The sequence below is a fragment of the Solea senegalensis genome, linkage group LG18 (assembly GCF_019176455.1).
Source record: "Solea senegalensis isolate Sse05_10M linkage group LG18, IFAPA_SoseM_1, whole genome shotgun sequence".
Classification (NCBI taxonomy): Eukaryota; Metazoa; Chordata; class Actinopteri; order Pleuronectiformes; family Soleidae; genus Solea; species Solea senegalensis.
The window spans coordinates 6752072-6762103 of NC_058041.1; positions in this window are offsets into that span (position 1 = coordinate 6752072).

The window sequence follows — 10032 nt, forward strand, 5'->3', positions numbered from 1 at the left end:
GCAAGTGACCTCTGGGACCGTTTCCACATAGAGGACCGTTCTCAAAACACACTGTCTAACAAACATCCTTAAGTCTGTCCTTAAGTATTGACATGGTAAAGTTTATGCTCCCGAACAAAACAAGCTCCTCTGTCTCCTTCACCAGCTCATCATCATCACGAGATGCTGACTCAATCTGTTTATTCCCGCATCACAACACACAATGTTTTTCTCAAATGTGTGAAGTTAAGAGCAAGAGGTGACCTTAAAAGGTCAAATGATTAACACACATTGCTGGCAATTCATTCTAGAGCTGCAGCTAACGGTTCATAATCGATTCATCTGTCAAGTATTTTCTCGATTAATCGAATAATGGCTTGGTCCATAAAATGTGCTCTCAAATGTCTTGTTTTGTCCACAGACGAAAATGAGCCACTTTTAATGATTTCTTTTGTCATATGGAGCAAAGAAACCAGAAATGACTCGATAAATTGAATAATGGTAATAGTTGACGATTCATCGATAGTAATTGATTATTCGAGTAATTGTTTCAGCCATAATTTATTCTGTGCCGCTACATCAGCTTTGAAGACGTAACCTCGAGGTCTGAACACTTGGGGTTTAGATTTTTCACTGTTTTTTGACTTTTTGTATAATGACTCATCATTAAAAAGACACCATATTCATCGATGAATGATGAAAACAACCATATCACAGTTATTTCATGTAGAACCACATAATATTCTGTGGGACATTTGACTTTGTACTCGTCTTTTCAAGAACCATATCCTGTGTATAATCTATACAACTGTATTACTTTATGACAAATCTATGTATGGACAGGTATACGGATAGTTTGTGCTTCAAGAGAAAACTAATAAACTTAAAATAAAGAACCTTTTCTCAATCTGGATGCACACTGACATCTTCTGTATACCCGAGGAATCTGTCTACATGTGGAAAAGTGAATTATACTTGTTATATCCTGTTTTTAATATGACATGCACCAAAACTATATGTAGTACAGGCCAGGTTTATGAAACAATCTTCAATCATATGGCCACAATTTGAAAGATTTCTCCTGGCTCTCTTCAATCTTATAGAGGAAACTGTGCACCGTCTGCAGTGACTGAAGCCTCCACACAGTCATACAGGTATTTTTCTTTCCGACTAATCAAATAAGCACACAAACAATATGCAGGAAATCGCCAGCTGTGAGAGTGACACATTCGGCTGGAGCCGAATACCCAGCAGAAGTGGCATTTGCATTTATTTGGTTTTCAAATTCACAAATGGATAAGCTGGTGGCAGAACAATGGTTTATTTTCAGCACAAATGCCACTGCGGCACACAAATAAAAAGGATTTCTACTGAAACCACTATCGATGTCTGTGTGCAAATAGAAATTTCAGTGTGTGCCAGTGTATAAAATATGTTATGGTGGATGGTATTTGATCACATTCTGCTATCTTTTTTTTGTTTCATTTCCACTTCAAATTCCAGGGAGATCTTCTAAAAAGCGGAACATCCGAAATACAAGCAAGCTGCATTCACTGAGAACCTGATCAGAGGAATAACACATAGAGCATTCATCTTCACCTGCTAATGATTTATTACATGTTGTGTCGTGATTCTGGGATGTTACAGTCTGGTGAAACAAAACTACACTGGGAATGTACATTTTTAATGGTGGCGTTAGATTGTTTCCTAGGGCACTGTTTATAGCGGTGCATTACCCTTGGGTTGTAATGTGTTCTGTTTTACCAAGGTCTGCCTAAAGTTAAAAAAATAATTGTGTCCATCTGTAAAAAACACCCACGAGCAAACGCTCATAAGCAGACTTGTAAGTAGTGACACACAAGTGCTTCAATACTTTAAAACCTTTAATATCCCTACTATTGATAAATAAAGTCCAGACGTAGTTGTCCTCAAAAGAGCCTTTGCATTTCCTGATTCAGTATAAGGCAATCTTGGCTTTCATGAAATTTAACCATATCCCTTGTGCTCGACACTGTACGCTTTGAAGGATTTGCCTTCATTTGGTAGCAGGGTTTAGACGCTAAGTGAAACTGTCTGTGTGTGATGAACTGGATCAACCCTCAGATTTCCTGCAGATTTCCTCCGAATCGGAACCCATGACCGCTTTACAGATGCCGTCTGTTTCGCAAGCGCAAACTTACAGTCGTAAAACTGTTGAATTCCGTTGTTTATATTTGCCAAGGAGGGACATTTTCCTCACAAATAAGTGTGGCAGGAGCAATTATCTAGTGTGAGTGTAAAGGATTTAGCTATTGGAGCCGAGTTTCTGAATATAGCTCAATAAATGAATATTTAGCAGACAGAAAGGTACAAATGGAGGTTAAAACAAGTGGTTCTCAAACCTTTTACAGCAAATTTTGAGCTCTCGAAGTAATTACATTATCGCCCACGTTAAAATACAGCGAGAGATGAGGTGAATTAGGTTATTTAGTCATTTTCTACGCACTTCCTCAGCTCCACTCTGATCACAGATGCTAATGGAAATGAGTTTAACTCATGTTTCCTCATTACAAATGCACTATTGTTAAAAAAAATAGCAGTGGGTGATCACAGAGCGAGACAAAGACATTCAAAAGACACAACTTTGAAGAAAGACGCATCAGTTCAGGATGCATCGATAATCGTTTTACAATCCGATCATGGCCCGTGAATCGTAATCTATTAATGAGACACCCAAAGATTCCCAAACCTTAATAGAACAGTATTTCTGATTTTCCTCCACCCACAGTTTGAGAACCATGGGATTAAAGTGATCCTTTGAGAAACACAGTTCACGTCTCTTCCTGCAGCTCACCTTCATTTCCTGCCAATTTGCACTTGCATTCTTGACCCTTTCAGAGATTTTGTCTTTTGTTGGAGTAACAACAAACGTAATGGCAGGCTACATCTATGACATTTCACCAGCAGATCCTCCCACGGCAAAGCGATGACAACAAACCAATAGCATCTGAACCCTTCTGCATATAAACATGAAAACCTTGCCAGCAGCTGCCAGTTTTACCTAAACCTCTTTAAGAGCCATGTGTACATAGGTCGAGATGTGACACTTTCCAATTAGCCCATACATTTCCTAGCATAGATCATCCTTTATCCAAATGCAAACAAGTGAGAGTTAATCTAACAAATGGCTGTCGGAGCCTGATAGTGGAGAGGCTCTGCTCTGAATAATGGATCACTCCATCTGCAGCTTGGCCGCTGCCTTAATGGCACCAATACCTGGCTTAGTCCATGATAAAGTTCCCAGTTGATTGAAGTTAACATGTTGCTCTTTGGTTCATAAAGACTGCACTGCGCTAAAGGTTACGCGGCGATGCATTATTAATGAACTGCGAAAGTACCCGTGATTTATGAAATTGTTGTTCCAAGTTCCAAAGACGGGGATTTTAGTGATCTTTATTATTTGGATGAATAATTCCATTTCATAAAAATTGTGCAGCAATTTGCCCAATTTTGTCTCTATTGAAAGATAGTGATATTTTAGAAGACACGAGAATTTCTCTGTATTTAGTCTCCATAAAAGTGTAAAGATTTTAAAATAAGGCAAGTCACTTTTGTTTACATAGCCCAACATCACCAACACAGCTTTGCAGTCTGGACAGTAGGTGACACCCTCAAATCGAGAGGAAAAAAATCTATCCTTTTACAGGGGACAAAAAAGATTTAGTCTGTAATCTAAACTGGTGTTTAGTGTCCTTCAGCTGTGTTAGGTTACTGCTAAATTGTCTCGCTGGGTGGAGAAACAAAGGGTGGCATTTATTATTATTTATATTTATTGATGGTGATGGGGGGAGGGTCTGACTGACCGCAGCTTCAAATATTGTGGGCTGTGATGAAACTAGAAGATGACGAAGAAGAGACGTTAGAGTTAGATGGCGGTTTTCAGACAAGAGGTTGTAACTTACACGGAATGACTCATAGAAGCATTTTTCATCACAATTTAAAGTATCGTCTTTCATATTCTCTTGGACCCTGTTATCACTTTCTAAATCACCCCGTTGTACCATGTAGCTATGAAATAAATCCGTCCAAAACATCACACAATAATACTATTTGTCGTCGCTGCCGCTTGAGGTTTTCATCTCAGTGATAGAAATCAGTTATTATTTCTCGCCTCTTCCTTGTTGTCATTGTTGTATTTCACAGCTCGACATCTGAACATTCTCCTTTGGCGCTCTAGACCCTGGGTTCTCAAACTGTGGTTTGTGTAGCACCGGCGGTGTTGGGGCTTCCTCTGGTAGTAATTTGGAGGAAAATCAGAAATACTGACGTAATGGTGTTACTCCCAGAGCTCATCATTTTCACAGGTGGTACTTGGTATAAAACATATGAGAACCACTGCTCTAGACATCAGACTGAGGGGCTTTCATGAAGGGGAAAAAAGTGGTTTGCTGACATCAGTGGTGGAACTCTCCAGATCCATCTGGAGGCTCCGGGCCGGATTTAAATACTGTGTTGTTCACTCTTTATGAATGAATTTCCATTCCCTTTTCACTTCCAAAGTTGATACAGATCAATGCTTTTAATCATTACTACTGGGTATCAAATTCTCCAGTCACTGCCTAAACCCAGCATGTTTAGAAACGCACGCCAGATAAGAACATGTTCCAGATGAGGTAACTGCTACAGCACTAATCACAAACAACATGCCCTTGAGCTAATAAGCTTGCTTGAGTAACCTACTTTTCTCCAAGAGGCTAAAAACAGTATTTATGCTCTATTATACTCTGCATCTACACCATTTTTCCAGCAAACCTGTATACAGCACAAATACTCGCTAATGTTCCTTTAAAAGCTCTGCTTGTAATAACACCAAGGAGAGCTTAGCTTCTCTCAAAGTGCTACGAGAAAATTAGCCATTACTCTCACAGAGAGGAATCTTCTATGCTGCTATTTCAGCATGTGAAATGTATAACTTTTTTTTTCCTTTTTTTGTGACAGCAATTCAACAGTGGTATCAAAAGAAGATGTAAAATCAGGACAGGCCTCATTTCTCTTCCCTTTGCAAACGATCTTTCCATGTCATCCTTCCTTGTGAAGCATCTTGCTAAGTCTATTTCTATAACGTCACTCTTACATAAGACTTTATATGAATAATTTTTTCTAATATTTAAGAACATTTAAGCAATATCACTGCCACTGAGCTACATCTGATGGATGAATGACACAGCAGCGATGTAAAGCCCACACCAGTGGAATAAGGAGTGAGCAGAGCAGTGAATCAAAGACACTAAGGGTATTTTTCTCAATAGTTTCTCAGTGGCTATTTTCTACTACAAAAAACAAAACAAAAACAAAAATTAACCAGAAACTCAAAAAAACACAAATTGAAAAATAAAATATCCATTTAATCATTCAAAAATATTGAATGCTGATTGGCTACTGACTTTTGGAGCGACAGTTCAATGGACCGGAAGTTGTCAGACAGGCCTGGAGTCGCTGTCTGTCTCGTTCCCCAAGTTTTCCCGCTCGTGTACCCAACGTTTGTCAGATTGTAAATGTTAGATACGTGCAATTATTTTGTCAGTTCCGGACGGACAGCGACTCCAAAAGGCCCGCCTACGGTTAGAATCACAAACCAAAAACCACGGCGCAAATAACAAGTGAGGGAGTGCAGACGTAAAAGAGTCAGAGCAAACAAAATGTGTATTTCAAAAAAATAAAATACAATATTTTTGAATGATTAAATCGATTTTTTTTTTAAATTTGCAATTTGTGTATTTTGTTTTTGTTTGCTTCATGAAAAGTGTTCAAATCAGAGGCTGTCTTCACTAGTCAGCACTGTGAGGATGAGGAGGACACCTTTCTTGGTGTCGTCGGCCAAAGATGCAGGCACTGACACCAGACTTTCCCCCATTCCTCAGTTAAGTCTGTGGAGCTTTCTGAAAGGACAAAGGACTCAATGCTTTAATGGTTTCACTTGCCTCCATCACGCATGATGCAAAGCATAAAGAGAGTTATGCTTAATCAGCAGAGCAATAGCACAATACACAATAACAGTTTCAGGGATAAATGCCATCATCCATTCTTCTTCTATTTTTGCTGGAAAGAGTAATCAGACCTCAGCACAGGAACACAAATATTCATATCAGTGTAAATGTAATGAGATTAAGATATTATCGGGATGTCTAATGAGTTTAATGAGTCTTTGTTTGTACACAGGGTTTGACAACATGGTCCCTGGTGTGTACATCCACCTCCAGAAATGGTTGATGGTATTGTTAGCTGGAGGAAATAACAATAATCAATGGTCAAGGGAGCCTTTTTTTCCAGGCTCATTAATTAATGAAGAGATAAGAGCAACACAACGTGACAAAATCACGTCTGTTTGATAAAGAGCTTATGATTCATTAGTGAAGGGCAGAGTTCACAGGTTCAATAATTGCTGCCTCAAAGGCAGCCTGACTTTGCAACAAGGAGGTCTGTATGCTAGCCAGTGTCTCATTACACAAAGTGGCTCACTAGCCTGGCCACGCCTCTTCAGTTATTTAACAGTATGTTACCATGACATTTGCCTTAGTTACTATAGCAACAGAGCTGGAGTTGAACTCCATGAATGCCAGGTGTAAAGGGGGCCCACACACACACACACACACACACAATACAGAATCCTTAAAAGGATAGCTGTGCAAATCTGTGTGACTTCAATTCATTTAAACAGCCTAAACAAAGCCTAAACAAAGCCTTACCCACAACTGTTACCAGTTAACAGCCTATCCCTAACATGAACCTTAACTCTAAGCCCTAAACCTAACCTCTTCATTAGAAATAAGGTTCTGCCTCATTAGGATCAGATTTTGGTGACTATGAGGTGGAGTCTGTATGAACCGAAGAGCAACATGAAAATTCCACAATTGTTTTTTTAAATTGTGCCTTGTAATCCAGCACAGGGCACGTTTCAACTGCACTACTACATGCCCAATTGACCTATCAATACATTTGGCTGGTGCGGTTTGCTTTAAATAAGCCAACCTATGCATTTCAATATGATGATGTTTAGTCAGACCTTCCAGTGCTCTCCCTGTCCAAGCAGTCCATGATTTTGCGGTTTGAGGATGGACCTTTGACATGAGGAAAAACAGCAGGGGGTGGGATGTATTATTTGCATCATTTGCAATTGCAAGCATTCAAAGACTTCTCCTGTTAGGCCATTCTTTTTCCGAGAGCATTACATACCGCCGCGCTGTCCCCTCAGACGCACAGGGTACCCTTCCGTGTTTGAAAGACACGCACATTGAGACGCTCAGAGCAGCTGCCCTTTGTAATCATATATGATTTATTATTGGTCAAGGAAATGTAACCCTAACCTCATACTCTGGCGGAAGTTTACCTTGTGCATCTGTAAAGTGACGCCAAGGGACCAGACAGAGCAGACGTACAGTACTGTATGTGACTACTATGCTACTTTTCCTTCTCTTAAACATCATCGCTTCATGGTGGCTGTCCAGACACGAAGAGGATTTAAACAAATAGCATTAAAAACCGGCAAATAAATGATGGACAACGCTCCACATTAATACAAAACTCAAGGTTGACAGCAAATAAAATACAAAATACAAACTGTCAGGTAATGGACAGTTTCTTTCCTTTGTCTTACAAAAACACAACGATGACCTGGAAACAATCCATAAAAGCAGCGATAATTGCATGCACGACTCTCTGCTCCCGGATCACTTAAAAAACATACAATTAAGCCACATTTACAAAATGTTCCAATGACTATGAATGCCATCTTCACACCCACGAAGCAGTTCAATGAGCGTAATCGCCGTCTACGTGGAGGAAACAAGTGAGTAATGATTCCATGGCCTTGGGTGGATTTCCCTATTAAACTGGCAATACAAGTAGAATGACCCCATTTGTCTGGGTGGAAAAATACATGCAGACAGTTTGATTACACTTTCAATGTACTTTGCAAGTCAATACTTCACCGACAAAACAATCTCACCTCGACATCCATTTTAGTGGCTATTCTTCTGCTTTTCTTTATCAGCATTCTGAAGTTTGCTTGTGGGAAGATTAGTGTTCAGATTTCCATGTTGGCTTTTAATTAGAGTTTGAGAGTTTTAGCTTAACCTTGGGGAAAACCTCATGTGCCAAACAGGTCAGATTAAAAGTTCAAGTTTTCAATTTATCTAATGTCATTTGTTGTTTATGTTCCTATGCATCCTTTTAAATTCAAGGATCAACATCAACTCACTCATTAAATCCCAGCATTTGCCTGGTCAGGCTTTGAAAAAATGTATGCGGTGGCTGAAAATGATCAAAGTTTGAATACCACATCCCTTAATATTCCTCGCCCCTTAATTTTTACGACACCAACATGTGGAACACAGGCCTCAGAAGCTAAATATAGCCCTCATAATGTTGGAATTTCAACAGAACAAGGTAATTCTGTTCGTCAGCCTGAAAAAGGAGGGGATCAAAGGAAGTCAGAAGGCGACAGGGTGGAGAGAAATCACCACCGCTGTCAGGAGAGATGGTGTTGACAAGTGAAGTCCAGCTGAGGTTAGAACATTTACTTTAATCCATGCATGAAATGCATGAGTCGTTTTATATTGAAGTTCAAGCTTCAGCCAGACCACAGCCTGTCACCGATCCAGACTGAGGAGAGTGTGGCGGCGCTGCCTTCAGGCACAAGTGACAGAGGAGACGCACGGCATGGACCAACCAGACACTGGTCAATATCTGAAAAATACTCATCTACAGTCGTAATTTTTATGAGAACAAAGTCGTAATATTAAATAAGTTATAATTTTACGAGAATAAAGTCCTGCCACTAACCATTCATTTCCTCCTCCAGTCCACAAAAGAGATGATTTCTTCCAAGTCTGTGTGATTCTTTCCTTCAAACAGACTGGGTTTCTTGCACGATCTTTACAAAGTCCTGATGCTAAAGATAACGCGGTGACGACGTGACAAAAAGTATTTCTTTATTTGTGAAGCCTCATTCAAAACGGAACTTCACGAAACGCTCCGCTTTCTCATCTCGACGCAGGTCGAAGCTGATCGTCTGACATTTTGCTTGAATAATAATTACGGCTTTATTCTCGAGAGCTTGAGTGAGATTAGGACCGAGGCTGGCCGAGTGACTCATCATCAGTAAGAAAAACAAACACTTATTCATTGCTGCTATTTAAATAGTGACAGTACAGTACCAGTAATGGTTAGTGGGTGAAGCCTGGTCTGAAAATGTGTCGCTGAGCTCTGATGACCGCGACATAATTGACCTTTCTTAAACCCTTATCCCCCGCAGCTCTCTGAATTCCCTCCCTGCCAGAACATCCTCATATACAGTACGTGTGTTCATTCTATTCTCTCATTCTATTTCACACAGCGGGAGTGTGTTTGTGTGTGCGTGTGCATGTGAGCTAAAGATCCCTTCAAAGGCAACCTTTGGGAACAAAATTTACAGATTAGATTAGATTAAGGTCAGGAACAACGCATGCATGAAAACATGAGCAGAGAGGTCTATAAAAGAGAAAGTGATCAAAGGAATGAAAAGACTAGGGATCAACTAACGGCGCAGAGATTGTCTTCGACCATGTCAACGTTCAAGAGGAATGTTTTCTTTCCATGTCGCTCTTGACACTGACGCTGAACACACATGTATGAGTGTCGGGGTTCTGCTGATCGATAAGGATCTAGGTGACTGACGATGTCCAGAGCTATCGCAGATATGTCAAGGTAACATGCGCCTTGGTTCTCAAGTACGTGTTTAGTCGTGACAACTGTTATTCAGAGAAATATTAAACAGTGTTTCTCCCAGAATTGATATAGTTCATGATGGTGTGCACGCGGCTCAAACCCTGACTGCGGCGTGAAAGAGACACTGGTGCACAGGTGCATCTTCATTCTCTCTGGAAATGACCAAAACTAAAAAGCTTAAGCATACATCATGCCTGTTAAGGACAACATTCATGTCTTTAAGAGCTCATGTGGTGAGATGGATTCTAACTTACCTTAAACTCTTATTACTGTGTCCTTCAGTGTTTTACATGATCATGTGATGTAGAA